Below are 15,522 nucleotides of genomic sequence, written 5' to 3' on the forward strand. Positions count from 1 at the left end.
TCCCTGACATTGGCCTGCTTTTGAAACTCTTTCATCCTCTTCTGAATACTGCTGTTCCTCACAGTGTCTTACACTTTGTTCATAACTTTCCTACACAGTGTCTGGCATGTAGTAGATGCTTAATAAGTGTTTGTTGATTGCTCACTTAATTGACTAAACTGCTCCAGCTTCAGAGCCTCTGAGTTTTCACACTTCTCTTTAGATAACTTTAGAATGACCTCTTACCACCAACCCATGTCTAATATAATCCCAGGGGTCTCTGTAGAGCACGAGGGGATCTCTGGTTTCCTCTCTTTTGCCTCAAAACAGAAAAGGCCGGAGCCCACAGGTCTCTGATTCTGCCCTTTGTGGCCAGTTGGGAACCAGGATCTCTCTCTAACTCCTCCTAACCTCCCCATCCCTTCAGGTGGAAGGGGTGGAGTTTAGCCTCTGAGACAAGCACATCCCAGCTCTAGCACCACCAGGTCAGCTTATTGTTCTAGTTAAAGTTCAAGTGCTAGTTTTCTGCTTGGGAGAGTTATTCAACCTCTAGTAAAATAACCTGGGACTTGATATCATCCAGGGAAGTTTTGTTTTATTTGTTGTTTTTGTGTGTGTCAATCAGGGTTAAGTGACTTGTCCAGGGTCATATAACCTTAAAGCCATGATCAAAAAGAACCTAGACATCATCTTTCAAGAAATAATCAAGGAAAACTGTCCTGATGTTCTAGAACCAGAAGGTAAAATAAAAATTGAAACAATTCACTGATCACTTCCCAAAAGAGATCCCAAAAGGAAAACTCCCAGGAATATTATAGCCAAATTCCAGACTTCCTAGGTCAAGGAGAAAATATTACAAGGAACCAGAAAAAAACAATTTGAATATTGTGGAAATAAAATTATCAGAACACAAGATATAGCAGCTTCTACATTAAGGGATTAAAAGACTTGGAATATGATATTCTGGAAGCTAAAGGAGCTAGGGTTAAAACCAAGAGTCACCTTACAAGCAAAACTGAATGTAATCAATGAGGGGGAGAATGACATTCAATGACAGAGAAGAATTTAATGCATTTTTTTAAAAAAATGAGAGGTAAATTGAAAAATTCATTTTCAAATATAAGACTCAAGAGAAGCATGGGAAGGTACACAGGAAAAAGAAATCATAAGGGACTTATTAAAGTTGAATTCTTTACAATCCCACATGGATAGATAATATTTAGAACTGGAACACAGGGTGAATTGAATATAAAGGGATGATATCTAAAAAAATAAAATTAAAGGGTAAGAGAGGAATTTATTGGGAGGAGAAAGGGAGAGTTAGAATGGAATAAATTAATTCACATAAAAGAGGTAAGAAAAATTTCTAGCGGGTAAGATGGGGGAGGTGAGAGCTAATGAGTGACTTACTATGACTGGAATTGGCTTAAGGAGGGAATAACATACACATTCAATTGGATATGGAAATCTATTTTACCCTACAGGAAAGTAGGGGGGAAGAGGATAAGAGAGAGGAGTTGATAGAAGGGAGTACAGATTGGGGGACAGTGGTAATTAGAAGAAAATACTTTTGAGGAGGGACAGGGTCAAAAGACAGAATAGAATAAACAGTGAGCGGGATTGGTTGAAGGGAAATATAGTTAGTCTTTCACAACATGACTATTATGGAAGTTTTTTGCATGACTTCATTTGTATAATCTATATTTCATTGCTTGACTTCTCAATGAGGGTGGGTGGGGAAGAGAGAGAATTTGGATCTCAAAGTTTTAAAAACAAATGTTAAAAAATGTTTTCACATGTACCTGGAAAATAGGATATGCAGGCAGTGAGAGAAAGTAATCTGTCTTACCCTACAGGAATATAAAAAGGGAAGGGGAAATGAGAAGGAGGAGGGGGTTATAGAAGGGAGGGCAGATTGGGTGAAGAGGAAATCAGAAGCAAAACATTTTAGAGGAGGGACAGGATGAAAGGAGGGAGAAAATAGAATTAATAGGGGTAGGGGAACAGGATGAAAGGAAATACAAGTACCAACAGTAACTGTGAAAAAAATTTTGAAGCAAGTTTCTCTGATAAAGACCTCATATCTGTAACATAGATAACTATGCCAAATTTATAAAAAAAAAAAAAAAAGAGCCATTCCCCAACTGATAAATGATCAAAGATACAATCAGTTTTTGGATCAAATAGTCAAAGCTATCTATAGCCATATGAAAAAGCATTCTAACTCATATTGATTGGAGAAATGCTAGTTAAAACAATTCTGAGTACTACCTCATGCCTATTAATTAGATAATAGGACAGAAAATGTAAATGACAAGTGTTGGAGGGGATGTGGGAAAAATGAGATATTAATGTATTTTTGTTGGGAGTTGTGAACTGATTAAACCATTCTATAAAGCAATTAGGAAGTAAGTTCAAATGGCTATAAAACCATGCATATTCTTTAACATAGCAATATGACTCCTAGGTCTGTATCCCTAAAAATGATTTTTAAAAATGAAAGAAAAAGGACCTATATGTACAAAAATATTTATAGCAGATCTTTCCTTGGGGTGAAGAATTAGAAATTGAGGAGATGAACATCAATTGGGAAATGGCTGAATAAGTGGTGGTATGTAATTACGATATAATACTATTTTACTACAAAGACATGATGAGCAGAATTCTCTCAGGAAAAAAAAAATCTAGAAAGACTTTATCTGGGTTGATTCAAAGTGAAATGTGCCAGGTGCAAAGTAATAACAATATTGTGAAACGATCAGCTGTGAATGGCAGCTGTCTTTAGGTAATACAAAGATGTGACAACTCTGAAGGACTTGGGATGAAAAATGCTATTCATACCCAGAGAAAGAATCAATGATGTCTAAACACAGATTGAAGCAACTTTTTTTTTTACTTTATTTTTCTTGAGATTTTTTGTCTGTTTTCTTTCAAAATGTGACTATTTTGGATATGTTTTGCATGACTACACATATACAACTCAGATGGAATTGCTTGCCTTTTCAATGGGGAGGGGAGAGGTGTGAAAGGAGAAAGGGAGAGAATTAGGAACTTAAAATTTTAAAAACAAATGTTAACAAAATTTAAAGAAAGAAAGACATGGGAGAAAGAAGGAAAAAGGAAGGAAGAGACAAATATTCATTAAACATTTATTTATTATGTACAAAGAACAAGTTTAAGCACTAATTCAAGTAAAAAAGCAAAGACTGTCTCTGACCTCAAAGAACTTACATTTTAATGGAGGAGACAATAAATAGGGTGGGGGGAGATGTGCAATGCACTTTGACTTTTAAAGTTTTGGGTGGGGGTGGGTGGAAGGGGAGTAGATTGACACACTCCAAGGGGCAGCGGTGGATGTGTAGCAATCTAAGGGTGCTGGGAACCCCAAAATTCAAGGACAAAAACGCAGGTCCTGCCTTGAAAAATTTTGACTCAAGCTTTCTTTCAGTCAGAGACAAGATTTATTAAAACACTGGTTGGGGTCAGCAAGACTTTTAGAATTTGAATTATTGGCCAGATTATAAGAATCTGAGCAATTTAATGGAAGCAAGATGGACCTTTTACAGAAAGAGACTTATGGGAAGATCTGGATGGGATCAAGAAGTAACCAATAGCTTGGCTGACTGGGAGGTAATTGAGAAAGGGTCTAGCTGGAATTAGGGGTGGGAAGTTGCCCCCATGATAAGAAGATAACAGACAATGAAGAGCTCGGCTTGGTTAGAGACAGGGGAGAATTGGAGATGGAGCAGGGTCAAAACCACAATGCAAGGACCATTGTATAGACTATACTAAAATGAACCTCAGTCAAAGCCAGGGCCATGTGGGAGAGTTCAGGGGAATTTCAGAGAGGGGGAGGGTTTCCAAGCTCTATATCCCATCAAGGTTACAGTTTTGTTAACAATTGAGTTTAGGTAGGTTCTCAACATCCATAGAAGTTTTGCCTGGTAGTGGAGTCCTCCCTCTGGTCCTCACCTGTAAAATCAGCTGGAGAAGGAAAAGGCAAACCATCCAGTATCTCTGCCAAGAAATTTGTGACCCCAAATAGGGTCACAGCCAGTCAGCATAGGAAACCATTTTTTTACCAGTATAATTCATAATCTAACAACATCCAGATTATAAGAGAAATTGCTTTTCTAACAACTCTGATACAATGTTTTACCAAATTTCACATTGCACATTCACATTCACATTCATATTTCACAAAATATAGAAATACAGCAATACCATAAACAATATCATGTATCTGAAGCTTGAAAAAAAAAAAAACCTTTAACAATCAAGTGATTTCAACACAATTGAATGCGTTTGCAAATTACCTTACATAGAAAATCATTCATCTCATCAACAAAGGCATTGTACAGTGTTCATTGCTTGTGTGCAAAGCACTTTGTTAGGCACTAGGATACAGTAATATGTCATGTTCAATTTTGTCTGCAGCCAATCCTAGGCTCTCAATGAAATGGAAGCTAACTGGTTCATTCACCTAGACTCACAGCATTGGGTTGAAGTAACATTAAAGGTACATTCTGACTACTTAATGGAAAGGGTGGGATGATTTAAAATACCTTCTTTTTAAAAAGGTGTTTCTAGATGTGAATATGTTATAACAAAGGCCTCATAAAGAAAAAAGCAGAAAAAGATCATCATTCCTGAAAAGGCACCAGAATGACACGGGACAAGTAGTGATCGCTGATGAATGGTTTGCTCCATTGTTTCGAGAAATGTGGGAAAAGCTTCACAAGGGGTGGTCCCCAGTGGGAAATTAATGGGAAAACAAAGACAAGAGTCTTTGGATAGACATGCGAGGGATAGGATGACAATCTATGGGGGGAACCCACAGTGAGGAGAACACTGATTTATTGGGGTGTTGTCAATGTTATCTTTAGTGCCAGCATAATATTTGTCACATTATCAGGATATGATGGATGTTTATTACAGATAAAATATTAACTGTGACATTGGCTTAGTGAGGATGAGAGTGAAGAATCTGACGATTCCAATTCAAGCATGGCAGCCGTGATATGAGAAAAGTGGTTATTTTTCTATTATATTAATAATCAATTATTAATTTGGGGTCCAGTTTTGTTTATCTTTTGTGTATTTATTCATTTGTTTATTTATTTATTTTGTTTGTTTTGCTTTTATGTCTTTATTCATGGCCCATCCCACCACCTGTCAACTGTTTCTTAAGATTGCCTCAAATCCTCCCCAACCCTGTAGAAGACCTCATGTTTGTTAAGAGTGTAAGTAGAATTTAATCAAGGAAAATTCCAATCATAAATCACTAGATTTATGCACTTGGAATCCCCTCATTGGATTTAGGGCAACTCAGCTCATGAAGGAGAATCTACCCAGAGTAGTCTGGGTAAAGATAGATTCCATCGTCCAGATTGCTGGAGGTGGCTGAGTTTCAAGATCAAATTACGTTCTCAGCAGGAGGCGTAGAAGAATTTTACCCACTTCCTCATTTGGAAAAATCTCCCCCACTCATTGATTGTTAACCAATCAAGGTTGATTTGCACCTATGAGGACACTACTTTTTCCAAATATATGTAAGTATTCAATATTTTGTCTTTGGTCTAAGAAAGACCACTGACTTTCAATTTATTAATTACCTGCTAGCCTAGTTAATAAATTGATTATTAATTACTCAGAGACTATCTCTCTGACTTTTCATTCATCTCAAGCATTAAAGAATGAGAGTCCCAGTTTCCCCAGATCCATGACCAATATCACAAATCTCTAAAGAGCCAGGGAGTTGGCCACTGCAAGTTCATTGGGGTCCTTGCTCATGTAGCTCTAGGTAACTTCTCTGTTGTTAAAGATTATTCTTTCCTAATGAATGCTCAGACTTTAACAGTCCCTCTCACATTGACAAGCAGAGTGTGAGACATGCAGTAGGCCTGTTTAGGACAAAGGCAAAAGCAAGAAAGAGCAGGGCTTATGTATGGGGCATTTTCTCCAATGCTTCTCAAATGTCTGTGAGAGGTCATTGCCTTATTGAGCTCATGGTTTCCACTAGAGAGGTAACCGGCAGACTTGTGAGGAATTTACCAACCTAAAAATATTATTGAGAGTTATATTGTTGTTACGATAATTCAGTGATTCACGAATGGTTTAGTGTGTACTTCCGATGGCCAAAGCACTGTGGTTGATGTTATCAAGGCCACACAAGTCTTACACTGTAGGCCTTATCATTATCATTCTCACTTTCTGCCCTTGTCATGGCACACTGTCCTCTGACTGCTGCAAATTTTGGTCATTTTGAGTCACTGCAGAGATTTGACCTGAGGAGAATGGAAGTAGTACTCTGGAAGGCCCATGAAACCTAACTTGAGAGAGATCCAAGGATCCTCTGGGCATGGAAGCCATGGAAGCTGTGAAAGCTCCAGGGACTGAAGGCAGGGAAGGAGATCCCCAAACATCTGTTTTATGTTTAACTTTTTGAAGTTTCCAAGATTTCCTTCATCTTGGAAGTGCAGAATTTCTGGGCAGGACAGTCCCCAGAGACCCTCACTCTCAGACTCTGGTCAACATATTGTTTGACTTGAACCCAAGAGGCATGAAGGTGGCCTTCCTTTCCTAATCCATCCATAGGGAGCAAAGAAAATAATATCCCAGAGGCTAAAATGCCCCATACATAGGCCCTGCTCTTTCTAGCTTTTGTCTTTGTCCTAAACAGAGGGCTACTGCATGTCTCACACTCTGCTTGTCAATGTGAGAGCTACTGTTAAAGTCTGAGCATTCGTTAGGAAAGAATAATCTTTAGCAACAGAGAAGTTACCTAGAGCTACATGAGCAAGGACCCCAATGAACTTGCAGTGGCCAGCTCCCTGGCTCTTTAGAGATCTGCAATATTGGCCATGGGTCTGGGGAAACTGGGACTCTCATTCTTTAAATTATTTGTGATCCTGCTTTTGCAGTTTTCTCTTTTTAAATACCACATACAGAAGAGTCCTTGTCATACAGAAAGAGCTTGCATTCCCAGCTTTAGAAAAGAAGGGGACCTAGTCATAGGGGGTTTCTTCTCTTTGTATTGGAAGTCAGAGATAATTCATCATAAAATGTTTCTTCCAAAGTCCTCCCCTCTGGAAAACTCTGGGCTGAGAGTAAGTTGTTTGCATTTTTCTGACTGATCATATAGTCATCCATATTTCTGACAGATTGGTTTGTTGCTAGTTTTATTTTGGAAGGTTTTTTTAGCCTCATAGCATTGTTTAAAGCAAAAATCCGAGTTTGACAATTTCTAGAAGCCTGATACTCAGGAAGCAGACAAAGGTTTTACTAATGTATAGTGCATCATGCAAAGAAATAGGGAGTATCCATATACATCCTATATGGTGTTACAACCAAGAGATGAAAAACCTTACCCATTATAAGGATGATGGAGATGCATCAGGAAGGAAATAGACTCAAAACAGGGATTCAGGTGGCAAAACTTTATTTCCTAATAAAGGTGGTTGACAACCAGTTATTGGTGCCCAATATTGGAAGAAACATTCTTTATTGGATCTGTATATGAGGAAGAAGTTTTCGAGGCCACTTATCATTGCTAGGTTTGAGTGACGTTTGGGTAGGGGAAGTTTCTGCATCTTTGTACCACAAACTGCAGGAAGGATCTACTGTTTACTGTCTTAGGCACAAGAAAAAAGAATGAATTCAGAGCTCTCCAGTCAGTCCAGATTTTCATCCAGTCCAAAGCATCAAGCCTCATCTGCCTGACAGAGAGTCACCAGGGTAAAAGGCAAAATGTCTATTGTTTCTTATAAAACTCTGATGGGCTTTAGGACCACTTGATCTAAATATTTCCTTATTCAAGACATATCATTATAACTTTAAAATATATCTAAAACACCAAATAATATGAAGATTACAAGGACCACAACTGCCATATCTAGAGGAAATTGACAATGTTCATTAATCCACTGAGTATTCAATCCTTCTTTGTTAACGTAATATAAATGAGAGGGCAATTTCTTTCAAATATGCTCTATGTGAAGGCCAGGAGCTTGGGATTAATGAATGAAAAATGACCTTGGCATCAAGAATTATTTTACTTACTATCATTGAAATGTTACCTATATTTGAGATGATCATTTGCACAAATAATTCCTCCTCTGAGTAATAAGATTGCTTTTTTTTGAAGGTTTGGAGATGGCATTCAATACCATCTTTTCAATCCCCAATTGAATCCCCAATCCTTTTACTTTACTTTCTTTCCTACTATGTCTTAAAAACGGTTTTGACATTTTAGGAGGGGATATAATGATTGGACCTGGTTTGGGAATTATCCGTAAGAGGTCATTACAGTGTGATCAGTGATAATGGCCTAGGGCTCTCTAAGATTTCCTAATTGAGGTGCGGGAAATGCACAATATTTCTAATTCCTTTTATGTGCCTTGTGTAACCAGCAGGTGGTGTTTTGCTAAGATCTGGGCATGGGAAGTCTCTGACAACTACTTCTCTTATTCTTATTTCATTCTTTTCTATTATGGATGGCAGGATATTACAGTTCCTCATATTCTTTCCTCAATGTTTTCCTTCTCAGTTCTTCCTCTAAAGAAATATTCTTAGTTATTGTCCTCTTCTCTGCCAGAATTCTGAGGTGTGGTTACTATCAGAAAAAGTATTTAAGGATTGTAGTGAAGTATTAAGTGATTTAATGAGAATAATGTTCTGTTATAAAGAATGTGATGCCTCTCAGTACAAGACCACATTTGGTTTATTATGTTACTTTCTGGGCACAGCATTGTAGAAAATGATGCAAAAAGTTGGAGAGGAAGTGGAAAAGTGCAAGATGTATGGCAAGGGGCCTTAAGCTAGAATCACCTGCAAATCATTTTGAATGAATCAAAAAGGTTTAAAAAAGCCAAGGGGAACACAAACTTTTATTATTATCCTAGACCAAAACCTGTTGATGTGGAAGACTTTTTTTTGGCTTAGCTCTCCAACTCATAACTAAGAGACGTAGTTGGACACCTTTAGGGTTGATGGAAGGAAACACTTTTTAATGTCTCAAGCCATAAAAATATGGAATGGGTTCCCTTTGAATACTATGAGATCCTCCTCATTGGAGATTTTAAATAAAAGGACCAAAGACCCCTCATCACATATATTATGAAGATTAACTTTTGTGATGTATGGTTTGAGTCTTCACAGAGCTGCCAGAACAGCATTTGAAAACTTTAGGATGTGTGCCCATCTCACTGTTCTGCTCTAGGCCCAAATAAGACCTTTGGGTTCTCAATGTTTGTAAGACTCAATAAGAGCTCATCTGCTGAGTTCTGACCCAGTCTCATCACCCTGTGTAGACTTACTGTACATCACTGCCCTTCACTTACTACATCTCATATATGAAATCACACCTGCTTTTATGATATCTTTGCAGAGGCAATTACCCATGCTTAGAAAATTATTTCACCTGTACTTGGACATTCAAAATCCTCTGTTTCCTTTAAAATTAATCTGGAGTAACACTTACTACAAGAAAATTATTGAGTTTTCCAGTTACTATAACTAAACCACAGAAATTTCATTGAATTTATTTTTATGTATACATTGTGTATTTTTATTTTGTGTGTGTACCTCATCAATCAAACAGAAGGTAGAAATACATAGGATTTAATTTTTTAATTGTGATCCCTAGCACTTAGAACAATGATGAACATTAACAATTGTGTGTATATACATGCATATGTGTGTGTTTTGTGTGTATATATACACATATATACACATACATACATACACATATATGTATGTATAGGTTCATATATACACACATCCAAAAAAATAGAAAAAAATCTGAAGAATGGGTCAATGATGGGTCTTTTCAACTTTGTAAACAGTCCCAATGATTTCTATTTAAGCCTTGACAAACCCCAATTCCAGATTATTCCTAGTCTCTACTTCTTCAAATATTACTCAGGTGTTATTAAAGAGATTTAAGAATGTCACAAAGCATTATAGAATGGATCAACTACAAATTGATATGTCACCTCAATTATGCTCTAACCACTGAAAGGCAATCCATGTACTGCTTCCCAAGTGACTGATGATTCTTCTTTCCACAGCAGCCATTCAAAATTTTCAGTGGCATTTGCAAACTTCCAATATCACTTCTTTCTCCATATTCTTAACTGAGAACATTGCCTTAAATATACTTATAAAACAGAAGCTTTTAGTTTCATCTGCTCCTTCCTTCCCTTTTTTATATGCAACTTCTTATTCAAATAAATGTCCATTTTCTCTTCATTTAATCTAGTGTCCGATGAAGACATGTATCCAATCATTTGTACACTCATAATTTCTACCAAACCACAATCTCTCACATTTGTCCCCTTCTTTCCTTTGCTCAATGACTTCCCAATAGGAACTGATCACCTCTTTTATGAGCACTGAAATGGCCCTCTAATGGCTCTCCTGTCAAACATCTCTTCTGATATTTGCTAGTCACCCAGTGGTGTCCAAGGGATTTTCATAAAGTACAATACTTCACATGACCCTTTCCTATTTCTAAATTTCTGGTACCTCACTGGTGAAAAGTAAACTTCTCAAGCATGTAACATCTTCCGACCTTACGCCCCACCTAAATATCTATATATCAGTATATCAATCTATCAGTCTATCTATCTGTCTATCTATCTGTCTGTCTATCTATCTATCTATCTATCTATCTATCTATCTATCTATCTATCTATCTATCTATTATCCTTTTGTGAACTTTTTAATATAGCCAAAGCAGCTACACCATTCTTCAAGTTCCACACTCTGTCTCTCATTTTTGTGCTTTTGGGAATATTGTCTCCCATTCCAGCAACGCAATCTCTCTGCACTTCCTTGTCTCAGAATTCCAAGTGTCATGTATATTTCAACTCATTGTTCATGAAGCCTTTACTGTCCCCTCCAGCGAGAACTCTTAGTGACTTCCTCCAGATCATATTTTCTCCCCTCTGTCTCTTATTTAATGTACTGTTTGCCATGTGGACATGTCTTCTCTGCTGACTAGAATGTAATCTCTTTCAGGATGGGTTTTCCCCCCACTTCTGTTTCTACATCCCCGCAACTTGCAAATGCCTGAACTCTAGTAGGGGCCTCATGAATATGTGTAAGCTGATTGAAAGCACTTGTTAATCATTTCACTCTCCCCTCCCCCACCCAAAGACACCTTCCATTCTGATTATCCCTTCCTCCCAATCTGCCCTCCCTTCTATCACACATTTTCCTTCCCTTATCCTCATCTTCTCTCTTTTCTTGTAGGGCAAGATAGATTTCTGTACCTCATTACTTGTATTTCCTCTTTCCTAGTTGCATGCAAAAACATTTCTCAACATTTGTTTCTAAAACTTTGAGTTCCAACTTCTCTCCCTTCCTCCCTCCCCACCCGTCCCCAATGAGAAGACAAGCAATTCAATATGGGACATATATGTGTAGCTTTTCAAAAGACTTCCTTAATAGTCATGTTGTGTAAGACTAACTATATTTCCCTCCACCCTCTCCTGCCTTTGATTTATTTTATTTATTTATTTATTTTATTCATTCATTCATTTATTTATTTAATTCTCTCTTTTGACCTTGTCCCTCCCCAAAAGTGTTTACTTCTAATTACTCCCTCCTCCCACTTGCCCTCCCTTTTACCATCTCACCACACTCCACTTATCCCATTCTCCCCTACTTTCCTGTGGTGTAAGAAAGATTTTCATATCAAACTGAGTGTGCATATTATTCCCTCCTTAAGCCAAATGTGATGAGAGTAAGCTTCACTTTTTCCTTGTCACCTCCCCCCTTTTCCCCTCCATTGAAAAAGTTTTTTCTTGCCTCTTTTATGAGAGATGATTTGCCCCATTCCATTTCTCCCTTTCTCTTCCCAATATATTCCTCTCTCACTTCTTAATTTTATTTTTTTTAGATATCATCCCTTTCTATTCAAGTCACCCAGGGCCCTCAGTAGATAGATACATAGATACATAGATAGATAGATAGATAGATAGATAGATAGATAGATAGATAGATAGATAGATAGATCTATATCTAGGTAGATAGATAGTTATCTATATATAGATAGGTATAGATATATATATGTAGACATATATATATATATATATATATATATATATATATATATATATATATATATATATATATATATATATAGCTAGATAGATATATAGATAGATATAAAAGCCTTCCAACTACCCAAATACTGAGAAAAGTTTCAAGAGTTACAAATATTTTCTTTCCATATAGGAATGTAAACAGTTCAACTTTAGTAAGTCCCTTATGATTTCTCTTTCCTGTTTACAGTTTCAAAGTCAAATTTTCTATTCAGCTCTGGTCTTTGCATCAGGAATGCTTGAAAGTCCTCTATTTCATTCAATGGCATTTTTATCCCTGAAGTATTAAACTCAGTTTTGCTGTGTAGGTAATTTTTGGTTTTAATACTAGTTCTTTTGACTTCTGGAATATCATATTCTAAGCCCTTTGATCCTTTAATGTAGAAGCTCATAGATCTTATGTTATCCTGATTGTATTTCCACAATACTCCATTAGTTTTTTTCTGGATGCTTACAATATTTTCTCCTTCACCAGGAAACTCTGGAATTTGGCTACGGTATTCCTAGGATTTCTTTTCAGATCTCTTTCAGGAGGTGATCAGTGGATTCTTTCAGTATTTATTTTACCCTCTAGCTTCAGAATATCAGGTCAGTTTTACTTGATAATTTCTTGTAGGATGATGTCTGGGCTCTTTTTTTAATCATGATTTTCAGGAAGCCCCATAATTTTTAAATTATCTCTCCTGGATCTGTTTTCCAGGTCAGTTGTCCATGTCCAGCACTCCATTCACTGCAACATCTTGCTGTTTCTGGTCATATAGAGTTTCCCTGGTTCTTTATATTTTTTCTCTCACTTTAAAAAACTGTGCAAATATTACCAACATATCCTTGCTTTCCAATTTGCTGTGGATGAGATCAATAAGAACCCTCATTTGTTGCTGAAAGTAGCCTTGGGCTACTAGTTGTTTAATAACTTCTATCATGATAGACTGGCTGTGGAGATCTCCTTGATGTGACTGTCAGGGAGAGGTCCAACCATACCTAATTATAGCTGTGGCAGGTAGTCTAATTCAGTGACTGTAATTGGAGGGATGTCATCCAAATTGTCCAGGGCCATGGCCACCATTCTAACACTGTATATAGTTCCACAGGCAAGGGAGTGCACTACTGTCACTCATTTTCATCCATTATGGTCTTTGCATTTAAAACAACAAATCCTATGTAATCTGCTCCGGTGCAGTGTCAGTGAGTCAATCAACATTGATCAAAAGGAACTAGGCAATGTTCTGACAAAAGAAGATGCAAAGGGGGGAGGGGAAATAGTCCCTTCCATTAGGGAACTCATTCTGTTTTTTCAGTAACCATGCATGACTGCAAGATTTGGACTATAAGGAAAGCTGAGTGCTGCATATATGATCCTTTTGAATTGTAATATTGGAGAAGGCTTTTGAGAGTCTCTTGGACAGCAAGGAGATCAATTCAATCAATACTTAAAGAGATTAATTCAAACTGTTTACTGGAAGGTCAAATCCTGACGTTGAAGCTTAAAAACTTTTGTCACTTAATGAGAAAATGGGACTAATTGGAAAAGACTCTGATGTTGGAAGAGATTGAAGGTAAATAGCAGAGGGGACAGCAGAGGATGAGCTAAAGATAGTGTCATGGAAACCATGAATGGTGACTTGGACAGATTTTGAGATATAGTGGAAAATAGAAGGGCCAGGTACACTATGTCCAAAAGATCATGAAGAGCTGAACAAGCCTTGATGATGGAATATCAGACATTTATTTCTGTTCTGTTAGAATCTTGTTTTTTTTCCCTTGTAATAATGAAATCTTACCACAGCATATCTCAGTGAAAAAAGAACACATGTAGACTTCCTTTCTCTTTGCAGCCTTCTAATTCCACATTTTCAATCTCTCTGGGAAATTTTTCTTCAATATTTTCCACTGGATGATGACATTCAGAGTCTGTGTGTGTATTATAATTTTCTAGCTTTCATTGAAAACTCTACTTCTCAAATCATCCTCAGATTATATAAATGTTTAATTTTCTCAGAGTTATAATTATGTCATCTCTTTCATGATTTCTTCCATTGAAATTATACTCCTTTCTATTTCACATTACTGATTTCCTAAATTGTTTAGCCTCTTAATCATTTGGAATTGCTTTTCCTTCTTTGCCTTGAATTGCATCACTATGAATGTCAAATTGTCGTTTATTTCTAAGTTTATGTTAGCCACCACGTCAGAGATTTACATTGGACATTTTTTTTAATTAAAGAGATTTTTCTACAAGGAACAAAATTTACTCTAAATATCATCATGTCAATACACATTTTTAGAGCACCCCCAACATGCTAGCAAATGTGTTAAGATCTCTGGATGCAAAACAAGGAAAAGAAAGTCCCAGTTTTTGAGGATCCCACAATCTAATGGAGAAGAAATGGTAAGCTTCTACTTGCAAAAGGTACTAAGTTCCGTGTGATCACAGGTTTTCAAAAAGACTTTGGAATAGAAAATATCAGAGCTATCTGGAAGAAATTCCTGATTTGGTGAAAGGAAGATGAAATGGCTTTTGTGGCGTTCAAAATGTAATATTGAACATATTGCTTAGTGGCTTTGTTATTCTTCCACTGTCCATTGTTTGCTGTGGAAAAGGAGAAAAAGGGTTGCAGAGATCTAAAAAGAGCTTAAGAAGAATTTTAAGAAAAGAGAAAATGATGACTTTTGGAAGATCCAAATTGTTGATAGTCAAGTATGGGACATGGGCATGAATCTTTCTTTCCCCAAAGACTAACAAATTCCTGTCCTTACCTTCAGCTCCATGACTTCCTGAAGTATACCAGTCCTGTCAATAGTTCCAGTGAAGAGTCATGTGGGGATGAAGGCAAGATGGCTGTTGAGACGTATGACAGCCTGAATTAGAAATATTTCTTTAATTGGAATGAGATTCTGGTGAAAGTGGGTGAAGTGACCCCCTGTGACCAGGGATTCAGCATTAATGAAGAAGACATAGATTGGCCAGAATATTTCTTTCAGGTAAGTTGCCAGTGAATAATATGAGTTTTATCACTTTGCCTGGTAAGAGTCCTGGACAATGTTGTTTCTTCATTGGCACCAGGAACTTCCCCCATAAACACTTGAAATGACTGTGACAAGGCTCTTGTATCCACTTTTTCTTCATTTCTGCTCTGAGACAGAGCTCTGATTTCCTTAGTCCTGGACAATGTTGTTTCTTCATTGGCACCAGGAACTTCCCCCATAAACACTTGAAATGACTGTGACAAGGCTCTTGCATCCACTTTTTCTTCATTTCTGCTCTGAGACAGAGCTCTGATTTCCTTAGTCCTGGACAATGTTGTTTCTTCATTGGCACCAGGAACTTCCCCCATAAACACTTGAAATGACTGTGACAAGGCTCTTGCATCCACTTTTTCTTCATTTCTGCTCTGAGACAGAGCTCTGATTTCCTTAGTCCTGGACAATGTTG

The sequence above is a fragment of the Notamacropus eugenii genome, chromosome 2, assembly GCF_028372415.1.
Source record: "Notamacropus eugenii isolate mMacEug1 chromosome 2, mMacEug1.pri_v2, whole genome shotgun sequence".
NCBI lineage: Eukaryota > Metazoa > Chordata > Mammalia > Diprotodontia > Macropodidae > Notamacropus > Notamacropus eugenii.